This window comes from Arachis hypogaea, chromosome 16 (genome assembly GCF_003086295.3).
Source record: "Arachis hypogaea cultivar Tifrunner chromosome 16, arahy.Tifrunner.gnm2.J5K5, whole genome shotgun sequence".
Taxonomy (NCBI): domain Eukaryota; kingdom Viridiplantae; phylum Streptophyta; class Magnoliopsida; order Fabales; family Fabaceae; genus Arachis; species Arachis hypogaea.
Genome location: NC_092051.1, coordinates 44,806,325 through 44,824,988, shown reverse-complemented (window position 1 = coordinate 44,824,988; position 18,664 = coordinate 44,806,325). Strand labels below are relative to the sequence as shown.

The 18,664-nt window shown below is 42.3% G+C and overlaps 1 non-coding gene across 1 annotated transcript; it reads left to right on the top strand.

Moving 5' to 3' along the window:
• The first annotated feature begins 1,855 nt into the window (after window positions 1–1,855).
• LOC112760640 (small nucleolar RNA R71) lies at window positions 1,856–1,963 on the top strand. Its single transcript, XR_003181071.1, has one exon. It is a non-coding gene; the product is annotated as a small nucleolar RNA R71 (small nucleolar RNA).
• The last annotated feature ends 16,701 nt before the right edge of the window (window positions 1,964–18,664 follow it).

Sequence of the window (18,664 nt, the reverse complement as noted above, 5' to 3'; positions counted from 1 at the left end):
GCCCTCACTGTCAGTTAAGAGGGTCCCCACACTTGGACCTTGTCCAGTGTGCCTCTCTTCAAACTCTTCTTTTTGAACTTCAGCCACACTTTCATCTATGACATCACGCTGAAAGATAGAACGATCTTCTGGGGGGTTGTTAATGACTCCATTCAGATTGAAGATCACTATGCGGCCAGCTATTTCAAAGGAGTATGTTCCTGAAAAAGCATCCAATTTGAATTTTGATGTCTTCAGGAATGGTCTTCCAAGTAGGATCGATGATGGCTTATCTGAATCATTATGGGGTATCTCCAAGATATAAAAATCAGTGGGAAATACGAGCCCTTTAATGTTCACCAAAACATCTTCAGCAACTCCAGCTACTGTAATAATGCTTTTATCTGCTAATACAAAACGAGCTGCCGACCTTTTTAAGGGAGGGAGCCTCAAAACATCATATATGGACAAAGGCATTATACTGACACATGCTCCTAAATCACACATGCAATCATAAATTACTACACCACCAATAGTACAACTAACTATGCAAGGACCTGGATCACTACATTTTTCAGGTAATCCTCCCATTAAAGCAGATATAGAACTACCTAAAGGAATAGTTTCTAATTCATTAATCTTGTCTTTATGGATACATAAGTCTTTTAGAAACTTTGCATATTTAGGTACCTGCTGAATAACATCAAAAAGCGGGACAGTTACCTCGACCTTCTTGAATATCTCTACCATTTTAGGATCAGGTTCCAGCTGCTTCCTGGGCTTCCTTGCAAGCTGTGGAAATAGAACGGGGAATGCATGCGCCTTTTGGTGCTTCTTCTTGTGGTTGAGCTATCTCTTCTTCAGCTATGTGCTGTATATCCTCTTCCTCTTCAACATCTTCGATTCCCACCACCTCTTCAGCTGAGGCGTATTCTGGTGAGCTTGGTTCCTCCTGATTCCTCTCCGGTAGTGTAGTTCCAGACCTCAGGGTGACGGCATTAATGCCTCCCTTTGGATTGGGTAATGGTTGAGAGGGGATTCCAGTGATGCTTGAAGGTTGGTTACTGGAATTTTGTGCTGAACCAAGCTGTGTCATAAAAGCTTGCAGAGTAGAGGTGAGACCATTCAGACTGGCATTAATACTGTTCACGATGGTACTTTCCATGGCCAGTTGTCTTTTCTCAAAAGCTTGTAAAAAATCTTCATTAGAAGATACAGAAGAATGAGTAAATTGAGAGGTTTGCTGCTGATTGTTCGGTGGTCCTTGGTTTTGCCTCAGGTGAGGTACTCGGTAAGGTTGATTTTGCTGCCTGTTGTTGTTATTATTCCACCTCTAATTTCCCTGATTATCTCTACCTCCCCTGTTATTGTTGTCCCTCCAATTCTGGTTTGAATTGTCCTGCCATCCATGGTTATTATTTCCACTTTGATTGTACCCTTGGTTGGGGCAGTCATAGAAGTTGTGAGTGGATGCCACCATGTTGTCTTCTTGTTGGAGCTGCGGGCATTCATCAGTGTAATGGCTGTAATCAGCACAAATTCCGCAAATTCTTTGTGGGACTAGTTATTGGTTTTGCTGCGGTTGAGTTTGCTGAGCTTGTTGATTCAACTGCATTTGCTTCAGCAGGTTGGTCATCTCACAGATGCTTTGAGTTAGAGCAGCAGTCTCTCTGCCAAAAGATACTTCTGCAACGGCTTTTGAATGGCCTTGCTTCTGTCTGTGGTTCCGAGTAGATTCAGCTAAATCACTGATCAATTGCCAAGCTTCATCAGTGGTCTTGTACTTCTTCATAGACCCATTGCTGGCACTTTCCAATGTGGTCTTATCTTGGGGCCTCATACCTTGTGTGATATAGCTGAGTAGCACGATCTTGTCAATCATGTGGTGGGGGCATACTTCCAGAAGATTATTGAAGCGCTCCCATTATTCGAAGAGAGTCTCATTGTCATCCTGAACAATCGTAGAGATATCCTTCCTTAGTTTATCAGTAACTTCAGATGGAAAGAATTTCTCCAGAAACTCCTTTCTGAGTGTATCCCAGTTGGATACATTTGCTATAGGTTGAGTGTAGTACCACTCTCTTGCTTCTCCCTCAAGAGAAAATGGAAAAGCTTTCAGCAGAATTGAAGTTTCATCAGTGCCGTCACGCCTGACAGTAGAACAGGCTGCCTGGAAATCTCTCAAGTGCTTGATAGGCTCTTGAGCAGGTAGGCCATGAAACTTGGGCATCAAATTTAACAGTGCGGTCTTTATTTCAAAATCTGTAGCTACCGCTGGATGATGCGCTTGAAACGGTTGCATTGTAAAATCAGGAGCTCCTTCCTCCTGAATGGTAACTCTTCTAGCTGCCATGTTTTCTGCACGTAAAACAACTGAATCAGTAGAATGGGGGCTGGTTTCTTCCTCAGATTCACTTTCAGATCCGCCCTCAGAGCGGGCTAACCTACGTTGTTCTCGCCTTATTCGTGAAATTGTTTTTTTAATTTCAGGATCGAATATTAGCAAGCGTGGATCAGGAAGTGAACGTGTCATTTGACGGAAGAAACATGCAGCTCATAGTAGCAAAATTAAAAAAAATTCAAATAAATAAATTCTAATTAATAAAATAAGCACTCTATTACAACTCCCCGGCAACGGTGCCAAAAATTGATAGGAAGCAGAAGCTGATGAATTAAAAAATTATTAAAATTGATACGTTGCAAGTATAGTTCTTAATTCACCGAAAATCTGCCTATCAATTTAGAAATGTGTCACAAAGAGTTTAAATCAAAATTACTGGGAGTTTTAAATCCCAGGTCGTCTCCCAACGAGTTGCAGAGAAGGGTGCTATCTTATTAATCAGAGGTTCGAAGAAATTGAGGTAAGTAAATTGGAATGTAAACTGAGGTAAATTAAATGATATGAATAAAAGCCTTGACTGGGAATTGATTAGTTAGAATCTCTATCATTGATGGAATGATTTTTAGATGGATTTATAATTAATGGTTACTCTGTTCAGTTATCCTTTACTAGGTAAGGGAAAGTCAAACAAGTTAGATTACTAGATCCGTTCACGAGTTACAACCCACTTAGCTCAAAGGGATTGACGTTGGTGACAGGATAGCAATTCAACAATTAACCCAATTACAAATTTTCTTTCAATCCTTCCAACTCAAGAGTTCCTTTTCAATCAATTTCCCATCAAGTAATGAAACTACTCACGCATTGTGAATAATAAATCCATAACACATAAAAGGGAATTAAAAGAAGACATGATTATTGGAATTGAAATTGAATTAAAAAGAAATAATCCTTGCATTAAATAATCATAAAAGTATCTGAATAATAAAATTGAACATAACAAAGAACATGGAAGAATAAAACCAAGTTAAGAGAACAAACTAGAATGATGAAGTCTTGATGAGGAAATAACTCTTCTCAATGTTCCAATGCTAAGACCAATTGAAAATTAAAATTCTAAAAAACTAGAGAGAAAAAACCTAAGAGAGTGAAACTCTAGATCTAAAACTACTGAATGAATGTGTGTGTTGTTTCTGCATATTCTCTGACTCTAGTCTGCTGTTCCGGGCCGAACACTGGGCCGAAATAAGGTCCAAAAATCACCCCCAGTGAATTCTGCAGATTATGCAGATCGCACATGTCACGCGATCGCGTCGTCCATGCGGACGCGTCGCTTGCGCTTTTTCCTCTCCACGCGTTTGCGTCGTCCACGCTACCGCGTCGCTTGCGCTTTGCAATCCGCACGGCGGCGCAAGCCATGCGGCCGCGTCACTGCGATTTGCGCTCCTTCGCGCGGTCGCGTGAGCCATGCGACCGCGTCACTTCTCGCTGGTTATCTCCTCAAATTCTTGTGTTCCTTCCATTTTTTTGCTAGCTTCCTCTCCAATCTCCATCTCATTCATGCCCCATAAAGCCTGAAACACTTGACACACAGATCACGGCATCAAATGGAATAAAGGAGAATTAAAATTAAATAATTAAAGTCTCTAGGAAGCAATTTTCAAACATGTACTGAATTTAGGAAGGAAATCTAAATGCATGCTAAATTGATGAATAATTGGGGAAGGATCATGACAAAACCACACAATTAAACATAATATAAACTATAAAATAGTGGTTTATCAAGCCCCCTCAACAGCACGGACTCGGAAGAAATAGTTCTTAAAATCTTTAAAAGACTCATCATACATCGCAAAAACTTTATGCCCCCGGGCTGACCTGAAAGAAACCCAAGAAGCTTTCTTTTTGTAAATATTGCTTGTAGCTTGGATCCTTTGAGGTTGTGGATATGTGGGTCCAACTTGTATTTCGGTTTTCTCGCTTTTACTTGTATTTATTTCTAGCACTCTGTAACCGATTTCTTCACGTTGGTCTGCTTTCCAGTTATTTTTGTAATCCTCGTTCTTGGACCCTTGTCAGGTCTCTTTCAGGGCCTACTTTTATAACTTATTTGTGGGAGATCGACTTCTTTACGTCGTCCTCCTCTAAATTATTTTTTGTAATCCTCTTTCTTGGACCTTTGTCAGGTCTCTTTCAGGGATTACTTTTACAACTTGTTTGTAGGAGGTCAACTTCTTTACGTCGTCCTCTTCTAAGTTATTTTTTGTAATCCTCTTTCTTGGACCTTTGTCAGGTCTCTTTCAGGGATTACTTTTATAACTTGTTTGTAGGAGGTCGACTTCTTTACGTCGTCCTCTTCTAAGTTATTTTTTGTAATCCTCTTTCTTGGACCTTTGTCAGGTCTCTTTCAGGGATTACTTTTATAACTTGTTTATAGGAGGTCGACTTCTTTACGTCGTCCTCTTCTAAGTTATTTTTTGTAATCCTCTTTCTTGGACCTTTGTCAGGTCTCTTTCAGGGATTACTTTTATAACTAGTTTTTTGTAGGAGACCAACTTCGTCACGTCGGCCTCTTCTAAGTTATAGCAATTCCTCTTTTATAGGGTTGGCCAGACCTCTTTCCAGGGATTTGCTGATAACTTGGGTTGACTTGGTCCGACTTCTCAACGTCGGCCAGTTTTTAAGTTATTATTTAGCAATCCATAAAACCTCGTTAGTTTCTTTTTTTGGATCACTTTCGATAACTTCTTGCATTATTCTGTGTTCATCTTTGCCGATTTGTAGAAGGTGGTTTCAATCTTTCTTTGCTCGACCTTTAGATGAATCGCGTTTTCATCTTTATTGGTCTTTTATCGTGATCGTGCAGTGAATCTATTTTTCACTTTCTACCGATCTATTGCTTTATAATCGGATGATGAATACTTCAGATTAATGTATCTTGAGAATTTGTAGAATATCTAAAATATATTTTATTCAAAAGAAAGTGCAAGTATATACATGTTGGAGTTTTTCATGCTTTTAAGTCGGATAATTTCTGGATCTCAACTTGGTGCCTCATTAAAAATTCTTTTCAGGAAAAAGAGTGCATCATATGATGAGATCTTTTACCTTCTCTAGCTATAGTACCTTCTTAGGTTGCAGGCGTGCCACGATCTCGGAAGCTCTCGTCCATCAAGTTCGGACAGTCTGTAGTAGCCCTTTCCAAGTACTTCTATGACTCGGTAGGGTCCTTTCCAGTTTACTACCAACTTTCCTTCTCTGGGTCGAGTTGTTCCAATATTATTTCGGATTAGGATGAGATCATTCTCCGCGAAACCTCTTGGCACTACCTTTTGATTATATCTTGAAGCCATTCGGGGTCGAGCTACCTGACCTGGGATGTTTGGTGACAAAGCGACCGACCTCTTCAGGTCAGACTATTCAACCTCTTCCTAAAAGATCTCGGCTAAATCGATGGGAAAGCCCAAAAAAGGGCCCAACCCAAGGAATACGACCCAAATCCACAGGCCGTCCAAGCCTATAGAGATAAGGGCGGTTCCCTTGAAGATAAGCTGACCTCAACTCAAAGATAAAGATAAGATAAGATAACTAACTTATCTTATCTAGAAAGGTCACTCTACAACCACTATAAATACACTGGAGCACCCAGGTATAACTCATACTCTGATTCTACTAAAAACCTGTTTAATACCCATGCTAACTTAAGCATCGGAGTCTCTTGCAGGTACCCCCTACCCTCCGGTGATGAAGAATCAGCAGTGCAGCTAGATCAACGAGTTGGATCAACCGTTCCAGTTGCCACTCACCAGTCGTACACGTCGGCACCGACCCGTACTGAAGATCTCGACCGAGATCGACCTCCAGTTTCAGGTAATCCTCGGAACATTGGCGCCGTTGCCGGGGACCTGGAAGTCATCCCATCATCATGGCGGACGACCATGACAACGACCATGATTCAGATCTAGAGGACAGAACGCCACACAAAAACGCGGACGCTACACTAAAAGATACTCCAGAATCTAACAGAGACAAAAACTCATCACATCCGGGAGTAATAGAAGCACTTCAAGATCGCCTAAAGCAACTTGAAAAATAAATCAAGAATCAACGAGAAGTTGGCAAGGATCTACAAAGAGAGGTAAGGCGACGTCGAGAGCTAGAAGATAAAATCCTACAACTCGAAGCCGATCTCAAAGCAAAGGCTACCCGGACCACCCCTGCGGACAATTCACGCAAAGATCAAGATCCATTCACTAGGGACATCATGAAAACTAAAATTTCTAAGGACTTCAAACTCCCGGATATGACTCTGTATGATGGCACTACAGATTCCAACCATCACCTCAGCAACTTCAGAAGCAGAATGTACTTCACCGATGCCTCGGACACTGTTTGCTGCAAAGCTTTTCCAACGACCCTTACGAAGATAGCAATTAGATGGTTCGACAACTTACCTCCTAAGTCCATCTCAAGCTTTGACGACCTAGCCAAAAAATTCCTGGCCAGATTCTCCATCCAAAAAGACAAGGCCAAGCATGCCCCCAGTCTACTAGGAATCAGGCAAGAAGATCGGGAAAGTCTTCGCAACTACATGGAGAGATTCAACAAAACATGCCTAGACATACAAAGCTTGCCAACAGAGGCCGCCATCATGGGCCTCATCAATGGCCTACGAGAGGGACCTTTCAGCCAATCTATACCGAAGAAATATCCCACATCTCTGGATGAGGTGCAGGAGTGAGCGGAAAAATATATCAACATGGAAGAAAACTCTCGGTTGGGAGAAACCTCAAAATTCGAATTTTCCTACCGAGACAAAGATAAAGAATCCAAACAGAAGGAAGATCGACAAGGGGAGAAAATTAAAAAATATCATAATTACACCCCTCTTAGGGTATCCCTGGTAGATGTCTACAAAGAAGTCTGCCATACAGAAAAGATAACCCCAGCTCGACCACTCAAAGGCAAAAGAGGAGGAGAAAATCGGAATGAATACTGTGAATATCACCGAGTCCGAGGGCATTCCACCAACGAATGCTTCGACTTAAAAAACATCATAGAAAAATTAGTAAGAGAAGGAAAACTAGATCAGTTTCTGGCCACCCGAGAGGATGATCAAAGAAAGAGAAGAAGGGATGAAGATGTCGGACGAATCGAGCGATCACCTCATACGCCAGAAAGATATGTCCATATGATACACGGAGGATTTGCAGGAGGAGGAATCTCCAAATCATCCCGCAAAAGATATCTCAAAGAAGTATATCATGTCGAAGGAAAGGAGGAAGCTCCCGACATCCCTGCAATCACATTCACTAAAGAATATGCATCCGGTATCATCTCAGGACACGACAACACCATGGTCATCACCATCATACTGGCAAACGCCAATCTCCACCGCACATTAATAGACCAAGGGAGCTCCGCCGACATCTTATTCAAAACTGCCTTCGACAAGCTCGGCTTAGAAGAAAAGGAGCTCAGAGCATACCCAAACAGCCTGTTCGGACTGGGAGATACCCCAGTACAACCACTGGGATACGTGTCACTACATACAACCTTCGGAAAAGGGAACTAATCCAGAACATTCAAGATAGACTACATCGTGGTCGACGTGAGTTCAGCCTATAACGCCCTAATAGGTCGGACAACACTAAATTAACTCGGCGTAATAGTCTCAACTCCACATCTATGCATGAAATTCCCATCTACAGAAGGGATAGCTACAATAAAAGCAGATCAAAAGACGGCATGCCGCTGTTATAACGTAAGTCTAAACCTCAGAGACAGAGGAGAAGAGTTCCATACAATTGAGCTTGGTGGAATTCAAAAACATGAAGAACTCCGTCCGCAGCCCGAGGGTGAAGTAGAGAAAGTTCAGATCGGAGACACCTCGGACAAAACAACTAATATTGGCACGATCCTGACGGGAGATGTAAAAGAATTACTAGTACAGTTTTTACGAGATAATGTCGATCTCTTCGCATGGAAAGCTGCAGACATGCCAGGCATAGACCCCAAGCTAATGTGTCACAAGTTGGCGGTCTATCCAGGATCCCGGCCGGTACAGCAGAGACGAAGAAAACTTGGGCCAGAACGATCCCAAGCTGTGGAAGAACAAATACAAGCACTACTAGAGGCAGGATTCAAAAGAGAAGTCAAGTACCCACTATGGCTAGCTAACGTCGTCTTGGTGAAAAAATCAAATGGGAAATGGCGAATGTGCACCGACTACACAGATCTCAACAAAGCCTGCCCAAAAGATCCTTACCCACTCCTAAGTATCGACGCTCTGGTAGATGCTTCATCCGGATATAGATACCTCTCGTTTATGGATGCATATTCAGGATACAACCAAATCCCCATGTATCCACCAGATCAAGAAAAGACCTCGTTTTTGACACCAAAAGCAAATTACTGCTACATTGTAATGCCTTTCGGTCTCAAGAATGCGGGAGCTACATATCAAAGACTAATAAATAAAGTCTTTTCAGATCATATCGGAAAAATCATGGAAGTCTACGTGGACGACATGTTAATAAAGACACAAAGCAAAGAGACATTACTGTCTAACCTGGCTCAAGTATTCGACACTATAAGGAAGTATGACATGCGACTCAATCCCGCAAAATGCACCTTTGTAGTAGAAGCGGGCAAATTCTTAGGTTTCATGCTCACACAAAGAGGAATTGAAGCAAATCCGGACAAATGTCGGGCCATACTCGATATGAAGAGCCCAACTTGTGTCAGAGAGGTACAACAACTCAACGGGAGATTAGCAGCCTTATCCAGATTCTTAGCTGGATCAGCGATAAGATCTCTCCCCTTCTATGCCACTTTAAGGAAAGGGAAGAAGTTCGAATGGACAATGGAATGCGAGCAAGCCTTCCAGGATTTCAAAAATTTCCTGGGACGACCACCTATCCTAACTCGACCACAAGAGGAAGAACCACTCGTATTATACCTTGCGGTAGGAAGTCAGGCAGTAGCCTCAGCGCTGGTTCGAGAGGATGACAAAGAGCAACAACCTGTATACTTCATTAGTAAAGCACTGCAGGGATCCGAGCTGAACTACCAAAAGATAGAAAAGTTCGCCTACACTCCCATACTGACATCTCGACGACTTCGCCCGTACTTTCAGGCTCACACCATTAAGGTTCGGACCGACTAGCCAATAAAAGGGATACTGCAGAAAATAGATAGCAGGCAGAATTTTACAATGGGCAATCGAGTTATCCGAGTTTGACCTCCAACATGAAGCTCGGACAGACATCAAATCACAATACTTGGCCGACTTCATTGCAGAATTCACAGATACCCTGGAAACCGCCACAGAATGGAATCTCTACGTGGACGGGTCTTCAAATAAGATTCGAAGCAGCGCAGGTGTGTTAATAGAAAGCAACCAAGGAACCCAAGTTGAGCTTTCCCTCAAATTTGGGTTTCTGGCCTCAAACAACCAGGCGGAATACGAAGCGTTACTAGCTGGTTTGAAGTTGGCTAAGGAGGTTGGAGCTCAAAAACTCAACATCTTCAGTGATTCACAAGCAGTCACCTCACAAATAACAGGGAGCTACCAAGCCAAAGATCCCACCATGAAAAAGTATTTGGATAAAACCAAGGAACAGCTCGGACAACTCGGCGAATATAAGATCTGCCACATACCCCGCGAACAAAATGCCCGAGCTGATGCACTCTCAAAACTAGCCAGCACCAAACCAGGGGGCAACAATAGAAGCCTCATCCAGGAAATGCTGCAGAATCCATCAATCTCGGAAGAGGAAAAAGTCCTAGCCATAACAAGTCAGGATCAAGGATGGATGACCCTATAATTAATTACCTCAAAACAGAAACACTCCCCACAAATGAGAAGGAGGCAAAGAGGTTAAAACGGGAGGCTCCGTACTACACCATCATAAACAACACCCCATATAAAAGAGGGATTTCAATACCACTACTAAAATGTGTGCTGACCTCTAACACAAGGGAAGTTTTAGAGGAAGTACACAGTGGCATTTGTGGTAATCATCTCGGAGCACAAGCTCTCACCAAAAAAGTACTCCGGGCGGGATTTTATTGGCCAACTCTACAAAAGGAAGCTACAGAGTTTGTAAGGACATGCCCACCATGCCAGAAACATGCCAACTTTCACATCGCCCCGCCAGAAGAGCTCATCAGCGTAACATCGCCTTGGCCATTTGCAAAATGGGGACTCGATCTTCTCGGACCCTTTCCCCAGGGATCGGGACAAGTTAAATTCCTCATAGTCGGGGTAGACTATTTCACAAAGTGGATCGAGGCAGAGCCCCTAGCCAACGCCACTGCTCAAAGGAGCCGAAAATTCCTATATAGGAATATTGTCACAAGGTTTGGGGTTCCATACTCCATCACTACAGACAATGGCACCCAATTCACAGACGCGGGCTTCAGAAAGTTAGTAGCCGACTTGAACATAAAGCACCAGTTCACTTCCGTTGAACATCCCCAAGCCAATGGGCAAGCTGAAGCTGCCAACAAAGTCATATTGGCTGGGTTAAAACAGAGACTGCAAGATGCGAAGGGAGCTTGGGCTGAAGAACTTCCACAGGTCCTATGGGCATATCGAACTACGCCACATTCCACCACAAATGAATTACCGTTTCGATTAGCGTACGGAGTGGAGGCAATGATCCCAGTAGAGGTCGAGGAAGGGAAGCCTAGAGTAGGCCACTACAATGAAGAAGCCAACTCTCAACTTCAAAGAGAAGAGCTCGACCTACTTCCGAAAATTCAAGAAAGAGCTCGGATCAGGGAAGAAGCGCTAAAGCGCCGAATGGCTTCAAGATATAATCAAAAGGTAGTGCCAAGAGGTTTCGTGGAGAATGATCTCATCCTAATCCGAAATGATATTGGAACAACTCGACCCAGAGAAGAAAAGTTGGCAGCAAACTGGAAAGGATCCTACCGAGTCATAGAAGTACTTGGAAAGGGCTACTACAGACTGTCCGAACTCGATGGACGAGAGCTTCCCAGATCGTGGCATGCCTGCAACCTAAGAAGGTACTATAGCTAGAGAAGGTAAAAGATCTCATCATAGGATGCACTCTTTTTCCTGAAAAAGTTTTTTAATGAGGCACCAAGTTGAGATCCAGAAATTATCCGACTTAAAAGGATGAAAAACTCCAACATGTATATATTTGCACTTTCTTTTGAATAAAATATATTTTAGATATTCTACAAATTCTCAAGACGCATTAATCTGAAGCATTCATCGTCCGATTATAAAGCAACAGATCGGCAAAAAGTGAAAAACAGATTCACTGCACAATTACGATAAAAGACCAATAAAGATGAAAACGAGATTCATCTAAAGGTCGACTAAAGAAAGATAGAAACCACCTTCTACAAATCGGCAAAGATGAACACAGAATAATGCAAGAAGTTATCGAAAGTGATCCGAAAAAAAAACCTGACGAGGTCTTATGGATTGCTAAATAATAACATAAAGACTGGCCGACGTTGAGATGTCGGACCAAGTCAACCCAAGTTATCAGTAAATCCCTGGAAAGAGGTCTGGCCAACCCTATAAAAGAGGAATTGCTATAACTTAGAAGAGACCGACGTGACGAAGTCGGTCTCCTACAAAAAACAAGTTATAAAAGTAATCCCTGAAAGAGACCTGACAAAGGTCCAAGAAAGAGGATTACAAAAAATAACTTAGAAGAGGACGACGTAAAGAAGTCGACCTCCTACAAGCAAGTTATAAAAGTAATCCCTGAAAGAGACCTGACAAAGGTCCAAGAAAGAGGATTACAAAAAATAACTTAGAAGAGGACGACGTAAAGAAGTCGACCTCCTACAAACAAGTTATAAAAGTAATCCCTGAAAGAGACCTGACAAAGGTCCAAGAAAGAGGATTACAAAAAATAACTTTGAAGAGGACGACGTAAAGAAGTTGACCTCCTACAAACAAGTTATAAAAGTAATCCCTGAAAGAGACCTGACAAAGGTCCAAGAAATAGGATTACAAAAAATAACTTAGAAGAGGACGACGTAAAGAAGTTGTCCTCCTACAAACAAGTTATAAAAGTAATCCCTGAAAGAGACTTGACAAAGGTCCAAGAAAGAGGACTACAAAATAACTCGGAAAAGAACGACGCAAAGAAGTCGGTCTCCCACAAATAAGTTATAAAAGTAGTCTCTGAAAGAGACCTGACAAGGGTCCAAGAAAGAGGATTACAAAAATAACTGGAAAGCGGACCAACATGAAGAAATCAGTTACGGAGTGCTAGAAATAAATACAAGTAAAAGCGAGAAAACCGAAATACAAGTTGGACCCACATATCCACAACCTCAAAGGATCCAAGCTACAAGTAATAAGTACAAAAGCAATCCAAAGAGGCCGAGCAGTAAGGCTCTAACACTCTCAAAACCCAGAAAGGTGTCAAGACAAGTGCAAACAAGCATAATATAAAATACAATATTATAACAAGCTTCAGGGTCAGCCCCAAAAAGCTTGAAAGCTACTTGTTGTTTTTTCAAAATCAAAAGTTGCTAAACAAGCAACCAAAAGGAGTACCAATAGTCAGCATAATATCCAAGAAAATTCAGCTAAGATTAGAAGACTTCTCGGCAGTATCAGTCTGAGGTGAAGGAGGACGAGCCTGGAGAGGCACTGCATCCACTGTACCATCGTCCCTATTCAGAATTTGGCAATCGGGATCTAACTCCGGACGAACGATCCCAGCAGGAGGAGCTATAGAAGTCGACACTTTAGCAGCAGGCACAGGGGGAGACCCGACGTCATCATCATCCTGGTCGTCTGGGATAATCTTACCATCCCTTACAACGTTGTCCAAGCTGAAGAGAGTAAGGTCAACCTCAGGAGCAAGAACTTGAACCTGCTCCTTTAAATTATCATAAGCAGCATTTACGCTGCTGACAAGATGACCTTGGAGCTTGGAGTAGTCAACTCGGGCAGACTCCAAATCCTCCCTCAGACGTATTACCTCCTGATAAGATGTGACATAACTGTCCTTATGCCTGAAAGCAGTGTCCTCGTCCAACCTCACATAGGCCGCCAGGGCAAGAGAGCTAGCCTTCTCGTTCTCCATATCCTTCTCCAGTTTGGCTACTTTCACCTCAAGTTCCTCCTTCAAGCCCTTCATCTGATCAAACTCTTGTTTGGCCTTCTCCATGAAGGCTTTGGTGGCATGAAGAGGAAGATTTTGAGCAGTCCGATACAGGGCAGCCCCCATATAGGCCATCTTGATGCTACTCCAAGTTATGAAGTCCAAATGGCGAAGGAGAGAGGCGTCGTCAGTAGGGACGACACCATAAGGACCGATCTGCTGGTCAACAAACTCCACCGCATCAAAGTCAGGAGCATCAAGGCTGAAAGGCTCAATTGTTTTTTTGTTTTCTGTTTTTTGTTGGGAGGAGCACCAGAAGTAGCAACAGAAGTCTGTGGAGGGTCAGCCAAACGAACTCAAGGAGTGGGGATCACCTTCTTCGGCCCAGGAGAACTCGGCACGGGCGGCTTCATTGGAACTTGAGAAGATCCCTCTCCCGCCACCTTGGCCGAGATATTTTGAGCAGCAGCAGCCTTCTTTGCCTTTTTGTAGGCCTTCATGGAATCATTATTTTTCGACATCTCTGAAAATACAGAATCAACCATAGTGATGAGTTACAATCCAGAAGAAGCAAAACTAAGAAACAAGTATAGAAACAAGTCGGACAGTACCCAAAGCAGTTCGAACCAAAGACGGGTCACTCAAACTTTTTTGTATCAAGATGGGGTGGTTTCCCCCATAAATCTTCAAGAACAACTACAAAAGCTCGTTCAACCTCGTCAAGCATCTCCCATGTATAGCGAGACACTCTCACATTCTTTTGCCATTCTAGAGGAAAGGCAGGCTCATCATTTTCATCAAGAAAAAAGGGGCGGGCCCCTCAACAGCACGGACTCAGAAGAAATAGTTCTTAAAATCTTTAAAAGACTCATCATACATGGAAAAAATTTTATGCCCCTGGGCCGACCTGAAAGAAACCCAGGAAGCTTTCTTTTTGGAAGACCTTCCGGGCTTGGCAGAAACAAAAAGATAGAGGAAAAGAGTATGAGAAGGTGTTATGCCTAACTCTTGGCAAAGTAGCTGAAAAATCTTGATAAAACCCCAGGAATTCGGATGAAGCTGGGATGGGGCAATATTACAAGACCACAATGAATCGGTCTCGAAAGCAGTAAAAGGAAAGGTAATGTCCAACTGGCTGAAGAAATATTCATAGGCGTAGTAAAAGGGACGCTCCCCCTTGACCGAAGTAGGAAAACAAACCCTCTCGTCAGAGTCGGGCACTACAAGCTCATAATCCCTCTCCCGGGCACTGCTACCACAAATCCTATGACGTTTCCTCAGCTCTACACAAAAATCAGCGTCCACCACAGAGACACACATCAAGACAAGGGAATCCAGCCAACTAGACATCCCCTCGGAAACTTTAGAAGACATCTCTACAATGTTATTGCGAGAAGACATGAGGCCAACTAGTCCTACAATAAGAAAAGAAGATGGGATTACTAAAAAACATCTCGGACGAGGGGCAAAATAACTCGACTAATATACAGAAGAACAAACAGAAAAGGAAAACCCCAAGACTCAAACCAAAGTCCTGGGGCATCCTTTGGAGGCGGTAACAAAGCAAGGTTTTAGGAAAAATCCACAGCTTACATCCCGGCATCTCTCAAACAAGAAAAGATTTCAAATAACAGACATTTCGGAAAAGAAAGTCAGAATATAAAAAGTCACTATCTTTTTACAGTATATCAGCAAAAAGCATCGCCAAACATCAAACATGCCCGGCGAAAATCGTCAAAGGCGCAACCTTTTCTCAGAATCAAACAAAAACCAAAACAAATATCGCAGCAAACAGGGAAAGCTATCAACAGGGCAAGAAACCAAGGAGCAATCTTCAATTAAGTGAGTAAAGATGCAGTTTTTCTGGATATCGGACAGAAGCGACAGTAGAACATGAAAAGCCCTAGAAGGATCAAACAACAGGAAAGGCGAAAAGGTTCATGCAAAGGACGAAGAAACTCTCAGAACACACATTACAACAGCAAGCAGGCGCGACAAAAAAAGAAAGACCCAAACTTTCTCTAAGCAAAATTAAAACTTCACCACAAAACTAAAGACAAAGCAACAAAGACGAGAAGAAATTGCAAATGGAACCAACCTGGAAAAAGGCAGAGCCTCAGAAGGGTTGAAGATGGAAAGACGAAATCGCCGGATTGCTGAATGACGCTGCAAAGGCAAAATGTAGGCGAAAAGCAGAAGGTGAGAGAACGAAGGGAGAAGTTACAAAAGAAAGATGAAGGAGAAAAACCGTTTTCTGAATGCAGAAATTCAAAATAAAGCCAAAGGAAATAGGGCAATTAATACCAATTAATGAAGGTATTAAACCCTCGCACATTCCCAAGAACAAACCGCTAATACACGAGCGCGCGCTTTTAGAAGAAAAACGTTCCACATTCAAAAAGGTTCTACAAAGGAAGGAATCGACTAAATGCTTGAGTTCGGCTTCACTAGAGAAGGACCGAAGTCAAGAACTCGACCTCAAAAAAGAAGACCGAGCTCAAGCAGGGGCACTGTTCATACCCTGGGTCGAGCTACCCGACCTGGGATGATTGGCGACAAAGCGACCGACCTCTTCAGGTCAGACTATCCGACCTCTTCCTAAAAGAGCTCGGCCAAATCGACGGGAAAGCCCAAAAAAGGGGCCTAACCCAAGGAATACGACCCAAATCCATAGGCCGTCCAAGCCTATAGAGATAAGGATGGTTCCCTTGAAGATAAGCTGGCCTTAACTCAAAGATAAAGATAAGATAAGATAACTAACTTATCTTATCTAGAAAGGTCACTCTACAACCACTATAAATACACTGGAGCACCCAGGTATAACTCATACTCTGATTCTACTAAAAACATGTTTAATACCATGCTAACTTAAGCATCGGAGTCTCTTGCAGGTACCCCCCACCCTCCGGTGACGAAGAATCAGCAGTGCAGCTAGATCAACGAGTCGGACACAACCGTTCCGACCGCCACTCACCAGCCGTACACGTCGGCACTGACCCGTACCGAAGATCTCGACCGAGATCGACCTCCAGTTTAAGGTAACCCTCGGAACAGCGTTCAACGCCCATCCCTCAAGATGGATGCCAAGCTCAACCCAAGTACTCAACCAAAGTGGGCCCAAGAGTGGATTTTCGCACCGTTAGTCTTGTCTATCATACTTTTGTACTTTTTAGTTACTAGGTTATTATATATAGAACAAATATCACCACTCTTAGAGATCTTTGCCCTTTTATGCATTCTACTCTTACTTTCTGTAAGCTATGAGCTACTAAACCTCCTAAGTTAGGGTTAGGAGCTCTGCTGATTCTCATGGATTAATAATATTACTATTTCTATTTCACTACACGTTTGATTTCATTCTCTTGTGCATTTTCGTTATTCATCTCCTGAATTGAGGATGAACCGTGACAATCATCCTTGTTCTACATGGATTCCGTGTGAGTCCTGACCCGGATAAGTGACATAAAATCTCGTTGACCGTGGGTTGCTGAGGTCTCTGTGGCGTTAAGGCTAGAGTCTGAGAAGTAACATTCCCTGATCCATAAGATCCGACCTTGTTTGTGGCGCTTTGAGTAGGAACGCGAAGAGGAGTGGATTGCTTAGGTCTTCACCTTTTGCTATAGTAGGAAGCCATGAGTTAACTTGATGAGGATGCTACATGAGTTGCTCGAATATGGTGGACTGCTATGGTTTAGAAGAGGCTAACTTGATGAGGATGCTACATGAGTTAGTCAATTACGACTGCCATTGAATGAATCGTTCGTTTTTGAAGTAGACAGTAAGAAAAGTTAATCCAGAAAGAATACGCATCTCTGAAGCCTTAACTGTATCTCTATCACTGTTTTCACACCAATCTGGAATTTCGTTCTTTACTGTTTTTATTTATGCTTTTAAACAAACAACCATCTTTTCTAATCGCCTGACTAAGATCTACAAGATAGCTATTGCTTTCTCAATCCAACAATCTCTGTGGGATTCGACCTTCACTCACCTGAGGTATTACTTGGACGACCCGGTGCACTTGCCGGATCATCTGTGCGAAACTTGCGGAGTTCAATTTCACGCACTAACTTAAAAACAAAGCATTTAGAGTCGAAGCTAAAAACAAATGGTGTAAAGCATCCAAGAAGCTAAAGAGAAGAAAAAAATGAAAAGCTTGCTTCAAGGAAGGGATATAAGAAAAGATTTCATAAAATGATTAAGATAGAAACATCAACCATTTGGAATTCTTGTGTGATTGTTGCATGTATAGAAAACTAGCCTACCATAAACTTTAAAAATTGTTATTCTTCTCACCTTGGATTGTGAAATTGTATTGCATGATTCTTTATTTGCTTGAGGACAAGCAAAGTTTAAGTTTGGTGTTGTGATGCATGCACAGCATGATGTGTTTTTCTATGCTTTTTCATATAAAAATTAATTCATAATGCTTAATTATGGAAGTGTTTTGGTGCTTAAAATGAATATTGCTTTGATTTCTTGAGTTAATGAATTTTTTAAGAAATGATAGAAAAAGAAACAACAACAGCACTAATAAAGGAAGCACACTCCCAAGGTGGCAAAAGAGTGGAAACAAGTACAAGAGAAGTAGCGTGTGAACTTGAGTGTGAATGGCGTGTATGTGGAAGATCAAGTGTCCGTGGCATGTGGTTAGCGTGTCTCTGGCGTGGCTGGAGAGACACGCCCACAAGCACCGTCATCTTGGCATTTCTCTGGAATATCTTTAGCATTTCTCTGGCATACCTTTGGTGTGGCAAGGGAGATACACCCACAAGCACCCTCATCCTGGCGTTTCTCTGGTGTATTTTTGGTGTGGCAAAGGAGACACACCTTCGAGCATCATCCTTTCCCAATCTGGTATGCAATTTGGCGTTCCTGGGAAGTGGCATGTTGGGCCAACTTCCCAGAGAGCAAATTGCTTTCATCCTAGCATTCACTATGGCGTGTGAATGGCTTGGCCAATGATGAGCGGATAATTTATACCCTTTTTGGCATTGTTTTTATATAGTTTTTAATATATTTTAGTTACTTTATATTATATTTTTATTAATTTTTATTCAAAAATCACATTTTTAGACTTTATTATGAGTTTTTGTATTTCTGTGATTTCAGGTATTTTCTAACTGAAATTGAGGGACCTAAGCAAAAATCTTATTCAGAGGCTGAAAAAGAACTGCAGATGCTGTTGAATTCTGACCTCCCTGCACTCAAAGTGGATTTTCTGGAGCTACAGAAG